Below are 12,452 nucleotides of genomic sequence, written 5' to 3' on the forward strand. Positions count from 1 at the left end.
TCTTTGCTGCAGGAAGCTGTGCAGTCATCAGCTGATTAATGCCAATTTATTTAGAAATAGAGTCTGGCCATGGCTTTCTGCCTCTCCAAAAGATCCTGTTGTGTCTTTTCTCCACCACACTCGCTGGAGCATGTTTGCTAAAGTTGTTGTTGCATATGCTTGGGCAATAAAACATTTACAGCTATTTCAGAAATTGCTGCAGTAGGCAGTTTTCCTCATTAATTTGACCATTCTGGATGGGATTTCACGAGGTGTGAAGGCGTGCAGAGTCATACCTGACACTACCCCTGCTCCTGCTTGTAATGCCAACCTCCTCAAGGACAAATGAAATCAGAAGGGGACGTTTGGGGGGAAATGGAAGTGGCAGCTCCACATCCAGTGATCAGCCAGGAAATCACAAAATATCCTGAGCTGGGAGGGATCCACAAGGATCATCCATGTCCTGCTCCTGCTCCTGCAAATTTACTCGGATTGCTCTTTGCCTCTTCTTGCCCAAGACTATGGAGACTTTAAAACACCTCCGGGACCCTGCAGGGAGAAACGGGCTATAAAAATATAACAATAATGATTTCTTCCTCCCGCCTCCATCTGAGGAATCTCTGAGCGTGTTTCAAATATCAAAGAGCAAGAAACCCATTGTAGTGCTGTCCCCTGGGTAAAGGTGGGAAAAGGAGGCCCTGAGAGGTGGAAGGAATTGCACAAGGCTAAATGGAAAGCCAGTAGCAGATCAGGAGACAGACCCGAGGGCAGGCTTTGGGTTTTGTCCCCATTTTGGGGAGAATTTTTTTTTTAATCTGTGCCCAAATGCTTCATATCTGGTCAAGATTTGGATGTTTCCTGCAGAAAGAAGGCTTCTCTTCCATTTTAAAAGTGATGCCTGCACTAAAATATAACTAGCACAGTGACAAATCAAAGAATTCTCTGCTCCATCCTCTGTCCCAGAGCTGCACCTCAGCCTGACTCTCCTGGAAATATTAAGACAGATGATGGATAGGGACAGGTCAAAGCAGAGAAGATCTGGAATTATTCTTTTCACATCCCAAAAGAATGAGCTCGTGTTATTCCTCACTTTCAAATTTACCCCAATTTATGGGGTAGCTAAAGCTGGAATTTTGAAGGGCAGCATCACAAATTGCTTTTCTTATTGATCGAGCTTTTAATGTGCCAACAATGAAAACAATAAAACTTGCATTTAAAAACAAACATTTCTAGCACAGGAGCTGCATTAAAATGACACAAATTGCTTTTGTGGGCTGAATTCAACAGAACACCCATGAGGTTCCACTTAAAAACAACAAGCCAACAAAACTCAAATTGCATTGTTTTACAGGCAAACAAAATGGTGAGCACGCCTTGGGCGACGTTCTCAGCGTGTTTTCTTGGGAGATCAAAGCTTAAATCCCATTAACCCTTCAAATGTCAGCCTGGTGAGTTCCTTTCCTTTACCTCTGAGCTTCTGGTGCTGCCTTCAGCAGGGAGCAGGGCTGGATCTGCTGCTCTTCCTCTTCCTCCTCTTCCTCCTCCTTGTTTCCCCCACCAGCATCTCCACGGAAGCAGCACCTTGTAAGTGGGCAGAGTTCAAACAGCCCCTCCAGCCAGCCCACACTGCTTCCACTTTACTCTGAGATCGTGCCAGAAGCCAGCACTCCAATACATTTATTTTGGTTTTTACTGCTCACTGCGGTGTCTCAGGTTTAGTTTTCTGTTTTTCAGGTTCTGTGCTGCTTTAGTGTGTGGGTCTGGGCTCACATCAGGGGATGGTGAGCTGTGTGCACAGAGCTGGGAGACAAACCAATTCCTGCTCCAGCTGGGCACCAAGGACAAATGATCCAAATCTCAGCCCCAGAGCACAAACACCGTGGGCTGGAGAGAGAAAAACAGGTTGGGTGGGACTGCCTAGGCTGAAGCTTGAATGGGACAATGAACTGCAAGGTGCAAATGGAGCAGAACTGATCCCAGGGAGAGACCCCGGGCGCGGTCGGGGACTTTGGGACCATTTTGGGTCACCTTGGGTTCATTTTGTGACCATTTGGGTTCATCTTGGGGTCATTTTGGGACCATTTTGGTTCATCTTGGGCGCGCCCCTGGCTGGGCTCCTGTGCTGCCCAAGGTGCATCCATGGAGGAGATCCTTTGAATAAATCCCTGCTTTATTCTGTAACTCTGTCTAATCTCTGTTCTAGGGCAGCCTTTTTTACCCCCTGGCAAGAGGCTGAATGAGGCTTTGTTGGCCAGCAGAGCCATTTTGGAGCAAATTAAGATTTGTTGGGTGCTTGATACAGATCTCTTGGACATCAGGTATGTTGGTGATGGATAGTTGGTTGCTCATACAGAAGGAAAGCTGATTTATTTTGGGGTTTGTCACCTGTGCCAACGACCAAAGGGCATCTCAGGTGCCTCCTAAATAAATAAATGCCCACAAGATGCCACTTCCTGAGGGTTTGCTGCTTTCTCGGGGACAAAAATGAATATTTTGCACAAATATTCCTGTTCCATGTGGTGGGCCAGATCCTAATCCGCCTTCACCCTCATTTCCCTGCTCTGCTGGGGCCTTGCCTCACGTGTAAATACAAAAACCCTTCCGAGCATTGTTAATTCCAAATATCTGTGAGTCCAGGTACATCACAATGATCAGGAGGACAGAAACAGATGCAGCATTTGGGGGCTGGTTTGGGAGAATGGGAAGGTTGGAGAGCAGCAGCTTTTCCCCCTTTTGGATTATTTGGGAGCAGAGAAAAGTTTGGAAGCATGGAAAGGTTGGTAAAACAGCAGCATTTCCCCCTTTTGGAACTTGTTTGAGAGCAGGGAAATGTTTGGAAACATGGAAAGGTTTGGATGCTTTGGGATTTGGATTATTTGGGAGCAGGGAAAGGTTTGGAAGCATGGAAAAGTTGGGGAGCATGGAAAGGTTGGGGAGAATGGACAGGTTGGGAAAGCAGCAGCTTCTCCCCCTTTCGGGACTGGTTTGGGAGCCTGGAAAGGTTTGGGAAGCAGCAGCATTCTCCACTTTCTGGAGCTGGTTTGGAAGTATGGAAAGGTTGGGGAGCATGGAAAGATTTGGGGAGCAGCAGCATTTTCCCCTTTTTGGGACTGGTTTGAGAGCAGGGAAACATTTGGGATCATGGAAAGGTTGGGGAGCATGGAAAAGTTTGGAGAACAAGGTTTGGGGAGCAGCAGCATTTTCCCCCTTTTGGAACTGGTTTGAGAGCAGAGAAAGTTTTGGAAGCATGGAAAGGTTTGGATGCTTTGGGATTTGGATTATTTGGGAGCAGGGAAAGGTTTGGAAGCATGGAAAAGTTGGGGAGCATGGAAAGGTTGGGGATCATGGAAACATTCGGGATCATGGAAACATTTGGGATCATGGACAGGTTGGGAAAGCAGCAGCTTCTCCCCCTTTTGGAACTGGTTTGGAAGCATGGAAAAGTTGGGGAGCATGGAAAGGTTGGGGAGCATGGAAAGGTTGGGGAGCATGGAAAGGTTGGGGAGCATGGAAAGGTTGGGGAGCATGGAAAGGTTGGGGATCATGGAAACATTTGGGATCATGGACAGGTTGGGAAAGCAGCAGCTTCTCCCCCTTTTGGAACTGGTTTGGAAGCATGGAAAGGTTTGGGATCATGGAAAGGTTTGGGGAGCAGCAGCTTCCCCCTCTGAATTTCTGGGAGCTGTGGGATTTATCCCCCCCAGCCTGTGGTGATTCTGAGAGTCCCATCAGATGCTTGAAGCACTTGGAAACTTGCCAGCAGAATGGGGTCAAAAGGGAGGATTTTTTTTTTCTCCCATGAAATCCAGGAAAAAAAGCAGAGAAAGGAAGGGGAAGGAGGAGGCTGAAGCGAGGAGCTGTGGCAGAAGGTGGATGTGGCCCAGCTCACCCAGGAGCATTCCCCTTGCAGGGCCCCCGGTGCACATGCCAGAGCTGCCTGCAGCAATGTGCAGCTCCAGTGCCAGCTGTGTGCAGCTGTGTCCAGCTGTGCCTCCCACCCCTCACCGCTGCATCTGCACACAGGAGCAGCCCCTTTCCAAAGGGCTGCCCAGCTCATTGCCGCAGCCTGACGGCGTGGAAATCACAGCCTGGGGGTGGGAGGGCGTTTTGGGGAGGTTTTACACCCCCAAATAACTCAGTTTGGGGTTTTTTTCAGTCCCACACCCTCCTGCCCCCTTCCCTTTAGGAATGCCTCATCCTTGCTTTTTCTTTTCACCTCACTGTGTTTCCCCTCTGAAGGATTGGGATGTGAAGCCCCAAAAGGACACAAATCTGCTCTGTGACCAGGGACAGGACCTGGGGGAACAACTGGAGCTGCGTCAGGAGGGGTTTTGTTGGGTTTTAGGACAAGATTCTTCCCCCAGAGGGTGTCAGGCACTGAGCAGCTCCCCTGGGAATGGGCACCAGGGCTGCAGGACAAAGCCCTCAGGGACAGGGTGGGATTTTGGGACGGGGAAGGGCCAGGAGATGTTCTGGAGGACCCTTGTGGGTCCCTTCTTGCTCAGGATATTCTGTGATTCCATGAAATCAGACCCCCAGGGTTGTGTCCTCCCAAACACCTGCAGGGACACTCTCCCATGGGATTTGTCACCCTACAGTGCCCACGTTGCATGGCAGAGTCCCTAAATCCCTAAATCTGTGCCACAAGCTGAAGGCACAGAATAAAATTTCCCTTTTCCCTAAATCAGTCCTACAAACTGCAAGCACAGAATAAAATCTCTTTTTTCCCTAAATCTGTCCTAAAAACTACAGGCACAGAATAAAATCCCCCTTTTCCCTTAATCTGTGCCGCAAGCTTCAGGCACAAAATAAAATTTTCCTTTTTCGTAAATCAGTCCTACAAACTGCAGGCACAGAATAAAATCTCCTTTTCCCCTAAATCTGTCCTAAAAACTACAGGCACAGAAGAATAAAATCTCCTTTTTCACCCTTGATGTGCAGGTGCTTCACAACAAATGCCATAAACCCAAGGAAAATGAGAAAGAAGAAAAGAAGAAGAAGAATATTTGAAATGTTTTTATTATTTTAGAGGCCGGCTGTGATTGGATTGGATGATTTTAAAGGTTTTTTTCCAAGCTGAATGATCCCATGAAGTTTGCTGGATAAGGTTAAAGGAGAATCTCTCACTCAGGAGCAGAAGGTATAGAAGTTTTGCTCTTTTCACTCTTATTTTCACTTGATTCTAAATCTGTGAGGAGGAAAACTGCATTTTTATCATGGGTGGGGAAAAAAACAAAAATACAAAAAACAACCCAGCCTTTTCCAATGTCTTTATTTCTGGCAGTTTGGGGATATTTAGGAGTGCAGAGATTGTTCTTGCATATAGGAAGGTTTTATTGCTTCCCCTTCAGTGCAACCTGGGTTGTGTCTGTCCCCTCAATTTCCCCTTTTGCTACTGGGACGAGGAAATGGAGAGAAAGGAGGGAAACACCAAAAAAAAAAAAAAGCAGCAAAAAAAGCAGTGGAAACCCAAATCTATCTCCAGACAGCCGATTTTGCCTTTTCAGACACGATTTGAGAGGAGCTGGGAGGGGATTGCCTGTGCCACCCTCTGCCAGGGGTTTTGTCTCCGCAGCTCTGCAGTTCTTGCCGAGACTTGTCCCAAAAAATCCACATACCACAGCCAGACCTGCCAGGACGCTGCTTTTTCCTCAGTTTTCCAGGGGATTTCAGGAGCGTGGGGAGCTGCCTGGAAACCCAGATTCCAGGGAGAATTTCCCTGCACAACGAGTTGCATTTAAAGAGGTTTGCTCCAAAAGCAGCGTGGTGGCCGAGTCCAATTTCCAATGAAAAATGAAAAATGACTAAATGAAAAATTATTAATTGAAAAATTTCCGATCACTAAGTGAAAAATCATTTAGTTTTGTATGATTTTTTCCTTTTTTCCCCCCTAATCCCATCATCATTTTTGTGCTCTGCTGGTTTGAAATGCAGCTCCTTGCCCTGGTGCCAGCTTGCATGGGAGAAAGGCTGACCTGGGCATTGGGTGGCACAATTCCAGGATTCCCAAAATCCTTTCAATCCATTCCCTGCTCTGAGGCTGCTTTTCAATGAGTTGGGAATATCCCTGTTTTGTCCTTGCACAGTGGCCAAGTCCAATTTCCAATGGAAAATGAAAAATTATTAAATGAAAAATTATCAATTGAAAAATTTCCAAAGACTGAATGAAAAATAATTTCATTTTGTATTTTTTTTTCTTTTTTTCCCCCCAATCTCATCATAATTTCCCTGCTCTGAACCCCTGTGCTGGTTTGAAATTCAGCTCCTTGCCCTGGTGCCAGCTTGCACGGGAGAAAGGCTGACCTGGGCACTGGGTGGCAAATTCCAGGATTCCCAAAATCCTTTCAATCCAATCCCTGCTCTGAGGCTGCTTTTCAATGGGAATATCCCTGTTTTGTCCTTGCTGTAGCATGATGGATGTGCTTTCCACAGTGGAGAATTTGGATTTTGCTTCCATCTGAGGGTGGCTGTGATGCAGCACAGAAACATCATCCCCTTCTGGGGTGCTGGCGGTGCCTTTGGGGTGGGAATTTGGGATCCCACCCCTCTAGAGTTCCCACAGAGTGGTCCTGGACTCTCCTTTATCCCACAGACACGCTGAGCTTGGCCAAGCTGAGCTTTTCCCCAGCTCCACGCTCCCACACGCCATTTCTGCGCAGGAAAGTTAATATCTTGGCTTTTTTTCCTTTTGGGATTGCCGGGAAGTGAAGGCATCAAACCAGCAGGACCTGGTGGGCTCCAGAGGCATCCTGGAGCCATTAGATATGGCCGGCATTCGATCCAACAACTGAGGCTTTCCTGGTTTATTGATTCCCCCTCTCCGTGCCCGCGCGCGCACAATGGGCCCCATTATCAACCCCACAGATGGGCAGGTGTTTCCCACCCCAAAAAATCCGTCCCTCTCAGGCTGACACACAGAGACGACCTCCGAGGTGCACGTTTGTGGGGTTTATGGACATTTGGGGAGCAGGGAATTCCCTCCCTGCGTGGTTTGCTCACGTTCCCAGAAGGAATAAGAGCTGGGATGGTGGAAGGGGAGCGGCTGCTCTCAGCTGGAGCCTGCTCAGGGCGCTGGGCATGGGCACACCTGGGCTTTGGGAGAGGTTTTTCCCATTAAAATCATCTCCTGGTTGTTGGTGTTGATAAAAAAAACGCTCTTTGGAGGGGATGGGATTGGTGTGCAAGTGGTTAAAGAGGGATCTCTGGGTGTAAAAGAGAAATTGGGGTTTAAAAGGGGTTCAGCTAGGTCTGAAATGGGATCTCTGGGTCTAAAAGGGAATTTGGGGTTTAAAACGGGTTCAATTAGGTCTGAAAGGGATCTCTGGGTCTAAAAAGGGAATTTGAAGTCTAAAAAGGGTTCAGCTAGGTCTGAAAGGGGATCTCTGGGTGTAAAAAGAGAATTTGAGGTTTAAAAAGGGATTTTGAGGTTTAAAAGGGGTTGGGGTTCAGCTAGGTCTAAAATGGGATCTCTGGGTCTAAAAGGGATCTCTGGGTCTAAAAGTAATCTCTGGGTCCAAAAGGGGATTTCTAGGCCTAAAAGTGATGTCTAGGTCTGAAAGGGAATCTCTGGGTCTAAAAAGGGAATTCTAGATTTAAAAGGGGATTTCTGGGTCTAAAAGGGGGAAAAAAAGGCAAATTCTGATATTTTCCAGATGTGCAAAATGGGATCATGTTCTCCTGCAATGAAGTGGAAGCAGAGAACACTTAATTTCTAAATATTAAGCAACCAAAATATTGATAAAGGGACACTTTTCATTTAAGCTGTTGCCTCCCTGTGAAAAACCATTGTTTTGGGAAAAAAACCCCAATTTATTGACTCTGTTTCTACTCTACTAAGATGGAGCATCCCTGAAGTGGAGGTGTGCTTCCCATTCTCTTACAAATTAAATTCTCCAATTTTCCATTTGGGAATTACTTTTCACTTCCATTTTTGTGTAGCACTAATCCTTTTTTTTTTTTTAAAGAAGAATACAAAATAGAAATGGAGTTCTTTGGATTTTAGCTGGAGCTGGGGAGGAAATATTTTGTGTGGGAACTGAGAGAATCTTTGAGCATGTCAATGTTTTGAGCCCTCCTTCTTCTGATTTCCCAAAATCCACCTCAAAAAAAAAAAAAATGTGGGGGGGAAAAAACCAGAATTCCAGGAGAGATTGCAGCTTACAAGGAGCAGCTCAGTGTGAAGGTCAGCTTTCCGTGTTCTTGCACAGCACGTGGCAGAATATTTCACTGCTGGGACACAAAGTCTGTATTTCAGCAGCAATAACTCACACGAGGGACTGACAGGTTGGAATGCACCTGGTTCAGGCCGTTGGTTGCTAATATCATTCCCAGTTTTCCCTGCTGAAAGGCAGCTGGGATAGTTTATGGGATGCCCAGCTTTTCTTAGGGCTGTTTTACTTAAACGTGCCCCCCAAATTAAACTCGTGGGGCGGGATCCCTCGAGGGACAGATAAATTCGGGAGCGTGGCGGAAAAGCCTCCGTGTTTCCCACGTGGATGTGCCAAACTTCTCCCTTTAAGGACACCCCCAAAAAACACCAGAACCTCCCCAAAAATCACCAGTTGCTTCTGAAAATCGAGGCCAAGCTCCTGAGCTGGCAATGTTGTTTAAAAACAATGGGGCTCGATGAGATGAGAATTATTTTAACACTTGGGAACGCTGCCAAGTCATTTCCTTCTCCTTTATTGATTTTTTCCGTTGCCAGTAAATATATCTGTGGCAGCAGGATGAAAGGAGAGGGGGGAAAAGCAACGTGTTAAAAAGGAGACTGAAACAAGATATGTGCCCTGAACCTCTGAGAAAGGAGGAGGACATTTTAAGGCAGAAGGAAGCAGGGAATTCATGGAGGCATTTCACGGGGTTGGACGTGGTAGCAGACAGCCCAATATTATTTTCCTTGCCTGATCCTTTACTTAGATTGGCTCCTGTTTCTTCCCCTCTTTGTGCAGTCCCTGTGTGAGCTGCTCTCCCTGCAAAGACATTCCACCTACATTCCTTTGCCACCGGGTGAGAGCAGGGGGGGAGTGCAATTATGTGGGCAAGCGAGACACAAAAGGCTCTGCTCCACAGCTCAGGCTCGTAAACTTCAGTTCACTTTTCCCCCTTAAAAAAAAAAATATTTAAAACCCCTCAAAAAACCAACCAACCAAAAAAAAAAAAAAACCCAAAAAACCAACCAAACAAAAGAAAACCCACCAAAGATTCCATTCCTCTCCTACTCCAAGTGAAGGGTTTGGAGCTGGAACTATCCCACCTATAAATATTTCCCTCCCCAGCACTCTGTAGATTACAACAGAATAAATAAGTTTTAATTTTTTTGGCAGCATCCACGCTTCTCTCTGGCTTTTTTTTTTTTTTTACCTGCATCTTCTCCGTGCTAATCACAGAATCCCAGAATGGCTTGTGTTGGGAAGGACCTCAAAGATCTTCTCATTCCAACCCCTGCCATGGGCAGGGACACCTTCCACTGGAGCTGGGAACAGATTGAAAAGTTCCTGGGATGAAAAGGCCATAGAGGTGAATAATTTTCCAGGGGTATTTGTGCCCTAACATTTATTGGGATCTAATGGGGGCCATCATGGCATTTATCCAAGAAGATTCCAGGCTGCAGGTGTGACCCTGCTTTTCTCCATGCTGGAGGGTTGTGGCACCATCCTGGGAATGTGCCACCACCTCTAGAAGGAGGCATGGAGCTGCCTCTGAAAGCCCTGGGAGACACAAAACCCAGCAGTGATGAAATCCTCCAGCTGAGGAAGCTGCAGTGTGGAACAAACTGTTTGGAAGTTCACACAAACTGGACCTTTTCCAGGTGAACATCCTCAGGGCTGGGAGCAGGGCAGGGTTGTGAGCTCTGAGCTTCATTAGCTGGGCTCTCTCCATGAGCAGGGCTCTGGAAACGCTGCTGCCCTGCTCTCTCCCTATTGATTTCTGTGCCCCTGCACTCCTTCTTCCCATTTTGTCTAATAAGCAAATTTCATTACCTGACTTCACAATTTTTCCTCTGGGCCATTAGAATTGCTTGACTGTATTCCTGGCAGAGCCCTTAATTAGAGATGGATCAGAACTGATGTCATTAAAGTGATCCATTAACCACACTCTTCCTTTCGCTCCAAATGCAGGTGGCTCACAGAAAATGTGACCTGGATCCAAATGGCCACTGAGGGCTGAGCCCCAAAGCTCCTCAGACAGCCAAAGATGGAGAAGAAAAGTCAAATTTAACCTTCCACAGGCTGTGCCTCAGTTGTCCTGACACAGGGAACGTCTCTGGGTTTATCCTGCAACCAAAGCATTTGTGATGTGTAAATTATTTCATTTCTCACTGTGCTTCTTGGAACACGGCATCCTTACTCCAAAGGTAAAAATGTTATCATTTTTCCTCCAGTTGCATAAAAATCTTCTGAGACTCAGACTTTCTTCTTTAGGCACCCTTGAGAGCTCTCTGGAACCTGGTCCAATTTTTATATTTCCCTATAAACCCCAATTAGGTTGGAATCCATATGCTGAGAGAGACATTTTGGCTTTCTGCTGCCTCGTCCAGCAGCCTGGCACTTGCTGAAATAAATCACAGCTCTTTTTCGAGCTGGACGTGGCCAGAGGTGGACACAGAGGAGCTGAACACGATGAGCTCAGAAGAGATGCTCTGAATTAAGCAGGAGGTTGCTAAGCCACGAGACTGCTGCAGTCTCCAACCAAAGTTACAGCACCGAGTCCTTGCACAAAACGGGGTTTTTCAACAAAAAAAAAAGGCTGCAAGGACACAACCTGAGCTGGTTATGGCTGGAAAAAGCTCCTGAAGTCACCCAGGATTTCATCTTGCACGTCTTACAACATCCACCAGCAACAGCAAAGAGCCTCCCTTGCCCCAAAATCTGGAGTCTGCAGACCGAACTCTGCCTGGTTCTCTGATTATTTTTATTTATACGGACATTAAAATAAAAATAATGTTTCATTTTCCCCATTCTTCATGGGCTGCCCCAGTTTTTCCCCTAGGATGGCTCAGCACAAATCTCACATCCTCATTTTGAGGGCTGAGACTGGATGGACTTTAAGATCCCTTCCAACCCAAACCATTGTGGGATTTTGTGATCTTTCTAGAAAGATTTTCCCACCTCTCCAGCAGCCAGAGAGGGTTAATTTGGCCTTTCCCTGGACCTAGCAGGGCAGCACCTGCTAGCAGGGGTGGGGTGTTCCCTTGCACAGCTTGTCAGAGGCAGATTATTATTATTAATTATTATTATTATTATTATTATTATGTGAAATCACACGCTCCTTTGTCTGTGTCCTAGCCCTCAACCTTCAATCCAGCCTCGCTGGTCTCTCAGCCCTCGCTGCCAATTTTGCTGCTTTCCCTGTTTGCAGAAACCTTAACTCTGTGTTTGAATTGGCCTGCAGGATGTGTTTGAGGAGGGCCAGGGACTGAACAAAAACGGGAGGCTCTCATCCCCCCAAAAAAGAAGAGTAATTTGCCTTTAAAGGCTCTTAAACAGCAAACACATTCTGTCTGATCCTCCTTAATAAAGTATCCCAGCAGTGCTACAGTGCCTTATTTGAGGTCTGTGCAGTCTCATTAAATTTGATGTGTCACAGAGGGCTTGGACATGTGAAAAGGAGGCTGCAGGAACCAGGATTGAAGTTTGCCAGATTTGCTAAGGAAAAATGATTCATTATGGCTTTTCAGAACGGACACCCTTCAGGCTCCCCGCTCCACGGATGGCGAGAGCAGCGGTGACGGCGGGGCCACCGCAGCCTGCAGATTTAACCCTTATTAACAGCGGCTTCAATTAAGGATTCGGTTTGATCTGGGGAGATGTGCTCACCCCCGTGTGCTCCCAGTGAAGGAAAGGAAGGTTATTAAAGATTTAAGGGCTGGATGGTGCGGCGGGAGCTCGGGGAGGAGGGCGGAGGCTCCAGGGTGTGCTCAGGTGCTGCAGAGCCCTCCTGAGCCAGGACAGATGCTCAGAGCAGGGTCCTGCATGCCAGAGCCTTGGGAAAGGGGCAGGAGGTGCTGGGATGTGGTTTTGGGCCACCCCTGTGGTGTGGCTGTGGTTTGAGACTGGAATGTGCTGGTGCCACGGGGCTGCACAAGGACCACGTTGGTGGGGTGGTCGCCTCTTCTTTATGCAGAAGAAGAGATTTCCTTCCTTCCCTTCCTTCCTTTCTTATTGGACACTTTCCTCCCTTTCCTTCATTTCCTCCCCTTCCTCCTTTTCCTGCCTTTCTTTCTTTCTTTCTTTCTTTCTTTCTTTCTTTCTTTCTTTCTTTCTTTCTTTCTTTCTTTCTTTCTTTCTTTCTTTCTTTCTTTCTTTCTTTCTTTCTTTCTTTCTTTCTTTCTTTCTTTCTTTCTTTCTTTCTTTCTTTCTTTCTTTCTTTCTTTCTTTCTTTCTTTCTTTCTTTCTTTCTTTCTTTCTTTCTTTCTTTCTTTCTTTCTTTCTCTCTTTCTCTCTTTCTTTCTTTCTTTCTTTCTTTCTCTCTCT

General features: G+C 46.6%; 1 long non-coding RNA gene across 2 annotated transcripts in view; it reads left to right on the forward strand.

The window, feature by feature from the left end:
• Nucleotides 1-1,328: 1,328 nt before the first annotated feature.
• Nucleotides 1,329-12,452, forward strand: part of LOC115948897 — a 13,418-nt gene continuing 2,294 nt past the window's right edge. The window contains exons 1-6 of one of the 2 annotated variants that reach the window (XR_004082659.1): nucleotides 1,329-1,427; nucleotides 2,183-2,297; nucleotides 4,921-5,119; nucleotides 9,366-9,495; nucleotides 10,098-10,333; nucleotides 11,657-11,825. This is a non-coding gene — a long non-coding RNA (uncharacterized LOC115948897). Of the gene's footprint in view, nucleotides 1,428-2,182; nucleotides 2,298-4,920; nucleotides 5,120-9,365; nucleotides 9,496-10,097; nucleotides 11,826-12,452 lie in introns of both variants that reach the window. The other variant, XR_004082658.1, reaches the window with a different exon arrangement.

Source organism: Geospiza fortis, unplaced genomic scaffold, assembly GCF_000277835.1.
Source record: "Geospiza fortis unplaced genomic scaffold, GeoFor_1.0 scaffold305, whole genome shotgun sequence".
Classification (NCBI taxonomy): Eukaryota; Metazoa; Chordata; class Aves; order Passeriformes; family Thraupidae; genus Geospiza; species Geospiza fortis.